This window comes from Panulirus ornatus, chromosome 70 (genome assembly GCF_036320965.1).
Source record: "Panulirus ornatus isolate Po-2019 chromosome 70, ASM3632096v1, whole genome shotgun sequence".
Taxonomy (NCBI): domain Eukaryota; kingdom Metazoa; phylum Arthropoda; class Malacostraca; order Decapoda; family Palinuridae; genus Panulirus; species Panulirus ornatus.
The window spans coordinates 3987968-3995483 of NC_092293.1; positions in this window are offsets into that span (position 1 = coordinate 3987968).

Sequence of the window (7516 nt, forward strand, 5' to 3'; positions counted from 1 at the left end):
TCAGCAACGTGTTCAAATAACAGATCAGCTCTTACGTGTTCAAACATCCTGATTAACAGTAGCCCGTGGGAACAGTGGGCCCGTGGCAACATGCATCTAACTCTATGTAACTCACAATAAAATGATAATAACAAATACCTAATGAAAAATTAACGGTAGTGTGCGTGAGTCTTACACCGTCACTGTACACGTCACTCACCATACATTACTGGTTGTCTGGTACAACATACAGGTGGCTCCCTCACTGTAGACGTCAGTCATCATACATTACAGGTTGTCTGGTACAACATACAGGTGGCTCCTTCACTGTAGACGTCAGACACCATACATTACTGGTTGTCTGGTACAACATACAGGTGGCTCCGTCACTGTAGACGTCAGACACCATACATTACTGGTTGTCTGGTACAACATACAGGTGGCTCCCTCACTGTAGACGTCAGACACCATACATTACTGGTTGTCTGGTACAACATACAAGTGGCTCCGTCACTGTAAACACTGTGGAATCTTTAGGTTTAACTATAGACCTTAACTAATGCAATATGGCAACATGAACAAATTTTACGACTGAAATATCAGAGACGATCGAAATTAAGGATGAATGAGAGTGATATAAACATTCAGTTTAAAAGAACAAAGTATGAATGGCAGCCAGGGAATAAGAGGCCGCTCAGCTAAATCTAAAAGTTCGCGTTCAGTGGCAGAGTTAAGTTAATTGTACAAACTCCCATTGCTCTGGTGGAATCTAAAGGTCATGTGTACCTCTACAGTCAGAATTTAAAGGTTCATATCAAAGTGCAGAATTCCAAGAATATCGTTAAGATAATTCACTTTAAATTCTTTAGTTATGTGAAGCATTTCATACAACAGCTGCAATATGACGGTGTGTAAAAGTTCACTGTTGCATGGTAGTATTAAAGTGTTTAATTGACGAGGTTGATTAACCTAACCTAACCTAACCTAACCCAACTTAACCTAATGACGTATGTAAAAGGACTTTGTTGACATAATGTAGCTGGAAGATTTACGTTCAAATGATCATGTTTAAATGTTCGTTAATGAATGAGGGAGTTAAATGGATGAATTTTAAGTTCGCGTTTCATGGAGTCGTTTTGAAACAATTTGTTAAAATGTCAGTGTTTAAATGATCATATGCACAAGGTTGGCCAGATGGTGGGAGTGTGTAGACACAGCCATAATCATCAGATGATTGCATTTAGAAACTGACAGATGTAATATAGCAAGAAATATGAACAAAACAGTGAGTTGGTGACATATTTCATATATTTGTAATACAGCTCTGAAAATAGTTTGTAGATCCTTAAGAGGAATGAATGGTGGATAAATGGTGAGAAAATGTGCAGAAACAGGGTTAAGTATTTCAGTCCAAACTAGAATTCTTTTGTTCACTTCTTCGACATTGATCTCAGGACATTTCAATGGCTGAGATTTACATGATACAGAAAATCTTCAAACAAGGACGATAGACAGATAGATATATGGTTGAATAAATAGGTAAACTGATAGATGTAGGTGCAATCAGAGTCGCCTATGATTTCGTACACAGCGAATGAGATGATAGATAGGCGAGGCTATAACCATCGTCTATGATTATTGTAAATGACTAATAATGATTAATCTTTATTGTTTTTGTGCGACTGCTGTTAGCCTTTGAAGGTTAATGTTCCCTCAAAGTTGCCCGGACCCTACCACTAGGAGGTCAGCAGTTCGACTTAGGGTCCATTTGTGCCATGTTTCTGGCACACAACAGAATGGATGTATTTTTCTTATTTTTTTTTTCCTTCCCAGTAGATGGGACTGATAAATGATAGGAACGTTTCCTAAGGATTTAATCCTTTATGATAACCGCTTCATCCGTACAATAGTTTGACAATGATTTGCAACTGAATGAGAACTTTTGCCATAGGAAGTGTCTTCTGAGGACCGGGTATAACAGGGTCGACTGCTGGAGGAGGAGCAGCTTCTCCAATCTCAGGGACGGGAACTTAAGGTTCAAGGAATTTCAGGGATGAATGTTGGTGGTGTGGACTTTAATCTTCAACACGGCAGCTTCAGCTTTAGGGTCGGCTGCTGCTGCAGGTGCTGCAGATCCTCCAGTCGCAGTGACGGACACATCAGGGTCTTCATCGAGGACCAGTACGAGTACGTCGGGATCCACCAAGCCTGATTCATCCCCATAGAAGTAGGGGATCAAGGTCACCAATTCAGTGGTAGGCATCACTTTGCCCCGTTGTTTGGTGGGAGCCAAAGAAACATTGATGGGGATGGCGGCTGCTCCTGTGTCAACTACACCAGTTTCCTCGCTGGGTCCGCCTTTGCACAGGTCATCATCATCTTGATGCCGAGTCTGGATCTTCACCACTACTCTCTCGTGCACGGGTTCGATATCCAGACGTGATCTCTTCCTGGAAGGCCTTTGGCATTCTGGAAGGCACCGCTTTCCTCCCTGGGCCAGGCCCTCACTGCCGGACAACCAGGCAATTCTGGTGTAGGCGTACTCCTGGTGTCGGCCGTTGCGTCCTCCAAGTCTGCGATCTGCCTTGATGCCCCACCGTCCCAGTGTTCTGCCGACGTTCAGGACGGCAGCTTTCTCGTACCCGAACCCTTCGCAGAATTCACAGTATCGCAAATATAGCTCAGTTCGGCTTATACAATCTTTAACAGCCCCGGTTTGCTGGATGTGAGCCTCGAAAAATTCAAGGAAGGATTCCTTGCCAGGGTACCGATGGGCAGCGCGGACGTGAGTCATTTCTGCGATCTGGTGAGATGAGTGATTTACTTGACGAAGTAAACTTTCATAGACCAGCACTTGCAAAAATATAGTGAAGCCACACAAAAATATAGTCGACTAGCGTTTCCTCATTGATTTAATATCCTAGATGATAGATTAACAGAGTGAAGTTGAAGCACTAGTGTAGTGAAGATGAAACATCAATATAGTGAAGATGGCAGGATACGATAGAGGGTGTACACTGGGCAGAATTACCTCTTGTGGAGAGTGTAATGTAGCTTGTAGTGGAAAGATAATGACATCAATGATGGTGTGTGTGTATATGTGTGTGTGTGTGTGTGTGTGTGTGTGTGTGTGTGTGTGTGTGTGTGTGTGTGTGTGTGTGTAGTGGTACAAAGACTATATAAGAAGGACAGGAAAGCAGGAGTAATCTCGCGTGAGCAATGACTGCTTTAATTGTGCGCTGTCAACAGCTGGTGGTACTAATTACCCTTGCGCTGTCTGGCTGTCTGTTGACGAAAACTTTACAGTGAGTTTTCAGTTTAAAAAAAGAAAATAATATAAAACTTTTTTTTTATGTTTTTCCCAAGGATGAAGCATTGTATGGACGACTTGAGACAACTATGAGCAATAACATATATAGGTAACATTAAACACAATGTTAGGGACCAAATCAACTGGACGGTTTCATCAACAATCATGCCATATCAACCAGGACATATTTCATTCTTTAACATTAAAGCAACATATTTACATACATATCCTGTAATTGGTCCACGTAAGCCTAATGATCCTGATGAAGTGATTATGCAGATAAGAGATGATGGGAAATACTCTAACAATAATGAGCTTGAAAACAAAGTTAACTAGCATAAGTGACTCGTCAATAAGTAAGCTCAAGAATATTTTTTTCTTTAATTACAAAACTGTAGGTATTGGGGAAATATGGTATGTACTTCTTGATATCTAAAAAATTCGCCTTTGTCTTTGTTGAGTTTGTAGAAAAATGTGGTTGTTTGTTATCTACTTGTCTTAGATTTATCCCATCCTACGTTTATATTTATGAATGTCTTACCAATTCCATCACAACAATACCCCTTACCTTTCTTTGTCCTGTGGAAATGTGTGTAAAATGTGATGTGTGGGAGTAGTTTTCCTCCTCTTGCATATCACACATATATAACATCTTTTTCTGCTCATAATCATATATCTGATTAATCTCATCTGGCGGTACAACACCCCATAATGTCTTAGAACCTGGACTTGATATATGTGGAGATATATCCAGCATTAGTAAGATGTGTTCTGGGTGTTAGTGACTCATTAACTCACTGATGGATCAGTGAGAATGTGATGATGATTTTTTCCTGCTGCTGATTCAGGTTATAATCCGTTGATTCTTCTCATCACTCAGTTGAGACACTGTTGATGTGTGTCAGTTCCTTGTACGTGGTAAATCGGTCAATTCGTTTTAAACAAACGTTGAGTCACGTTTCACGTTATTTGCAAATTTCTTTAGTGGGTAAATTTATATATCCACCTAAACTTGCTCTTGATCGACTACTGGGCGGCGTTCAGGTGTCCTTGTGTGGACACTGTACGGCCAGTGTACCTTCAGTGTGTGTTGACACGGGGGAGGTGACCCTGGTCGGCCAGTGTAGCCCTAGTGTTGTGGGGTATGGAAGTGTAGGACGGCAAATGTTGTCTTAATAATTTCATATATCACTCTGATGTCTTCCCTGTTTGCTCAGTGATTGGGCTTTTGATAGTTTTATGCAATATATATCATGCTCTTAAGTTGGTTTACGGAACTCAAGTGTGTACTTGTCATTCAGGTGAGATGATAATCAATTCAGTATCAAACATGTAACTACTATTAGGTATACTCGAGTTAGAGTATAATGGACATCAGACGCCAGGGAGGAGCCTCCGCCACCCTGAGTGTCCACTACAGTTCCCAGTTACGTCATGGTCAATATGCCAGCACTCACCAGGTCTCCAACCTTATCAGGAGCTGACCACTCTCTCTGTGTCTGGCATCACAACGTTGATGGATTCATATCGTCTTTGTCTTGATGTTACTTTGAACTCTTTATAAGGAGATAAGCATATGTTTATTTGGAACTTGTGGTAGTGGTAAATACGTCTATCCATTCCTCCACACCAAAAGGAATATATGTATTACTACTACTGTTTTCATACGACATTTGGACCCCTTATCTAAGGGTTCCTGCAGCTTCAAGGTTGCTTTGCACTCAGTAGCAGGGACACGATGGACTCCTTTGAAGATAAAATGTTTTCGTGAGACTGTACTGTTTCGTTAAGCGACGATGACACATATCTTCGCTAATAATACTAATAATAATAATAATAATGTAATTATGATGAATAGTACTGTACTATAATAATAATAATGAAATAATAAAATTGATGATAGTAATTGTAATAATAATGATGTAATTATAATAAATAGTACTGTACTATAATGATAATGAAATAATAAAATTGATGATAATAATAATAGTAATGATAATGATGTAATTATAATAAATAGTACTGCACTATAATAATGATGAAGTAATGAAATTGATGATAATATCAATGTTATTATTTCATTATCATTATAGTACAGTACTATTTATTATAATTACATCATTATTATTACTATTATTATTATAATCAATCTTATTATTTCATCATTATTAAAGCACAGTACTATTTATTATAAATACATCATTCGTATTACTATTATTATCATCATCAATTTTATCATTTCATAATTATAATAGTACAGTTCTATTTATCATAATTGCATCATTTATTATTACTATCATTATTGTTATCATTATTATTATTACTATTATTATCATCATCATCATTATTATTATCATTATTATTATTATTATTATCATTATTATTCTTATTATTATTATTATTATTATTATTATTATTATTATTATTATTATTATTATTCATTATTATTATCATTATCATTATTATCATGATTCTTATTATTTCTATCATTATTTTTGTTTTGTCATTGCTATTATTATCATTATTATGATCATTATCATTAATATCATTATTGTGATTATTATCATTATGATTATTATTACTATCATTTTCAATATTATCATTATCATTATTATTATCATTATTATTATTATTATTATTATTATTATTATTATTATTATTATTATTATTATTATCATTATTATTATCATTATTATTATTATTATTATTATTATTATTATTATTATTATCATTATCATTATTATTGATATTATTATTGTAATCATTATTATCATTATCATTATCAATTTTATCATTATCATATATTATCATGACTTATCAATTCATTATTTATCATACTTCGTCGCTGTCTCCCGCGTCAGCAAGGTAGCGCAAGGAAACAGACGAAAGAATGGCCCAACCCACCCACACACACATGTATATACATACACGTCTATACACGCATATATATATATATATATATATATATATATATATATATATATATATATATATATATATATATATATATATATATATATATATATATATATATATATATATATACACACACACACACACACACAGACATATACATTCCTTCACACTTAGACTCTAGCTGTCATGTATAATGCACCGAAACCACTGCTCCCTTTCAACATCCAGGCTCCAGAAAACTTTCTATGGTTAATCCCAGATGCTTCAAATGCCCTGGTTCAATCCATTGACAGCACGTCGACCCCGGTATACCACTTAGTTCCAATTCACTCTACTCCTTGCACGCCTTTTACTCTTCTGCATGTTCAGGCCCCGATCGCTCAAAATGTCTTTCACTCCATCTTTCCACCTCCAATTTGGTCTCCGACTTCTCGTTCCCTCCACCTCTGACACATATGTTCGCTTTGTCAATCTTTCCTCACTCATTCTCTCCATGTGACCAAACCATTTCAAAACACCCTCTTCTGCTCTCTCAACCACACTATTTTTATTATCACACATCTCTCTTACCCTCGCATTACTTACTCGATCAAACCACCTCACACCACATATTGTCCTCAAACATCTCATTTCCAGCACATCCACCCTCCTCCGCACAACTCTATCTATAGCCCACGCCTCGCAACCATGTTATTATTATTGTTACTATCATTATCATTATCATCATTATTATCATGTATCATTATTATCATCATTATAATTATCATTATCACTATTATGATAATTGTTACTATCATTAATATCATTATTATGGTCATTATGATTACTATAATCATTAAGTATAATATGATATCTGGTACTGAAGGATACGGTATGCTGGTTATCAAGTGGGAAGTTAGATATGGTATGGATTGTCATTTCACATGTAGGTTAGTAGGAAATATATTGTGTACCTAACGTGTGTTGTTGGGCATTATAATCGTCCGATAATGATAATGATTAAATCTTACTTCCTGCTCTTTTCAGTTTTAAAACCAGATATATGAAATATCTTCCGTTGACAATTTTTTTTATCTAGAGTTCGGTATGTACATGTGTGGTCTTAAGATTTAGGTGACTAAGTATTGTAATTCACTGGCAGGTGTGGTGCGCATTATCACCGAGCCTGAGTCTCAAAGATCAAGGTCATGGGTTCGAGTCTCCAACATTCAGTACGTTCATCCAACGTTATAGTGAAGATCTTGACGATGAATTAGGATTTTGACATTATCTGAAAGCGTTGGGTCAAAGATTAGTGATTTAAGAGTTTTA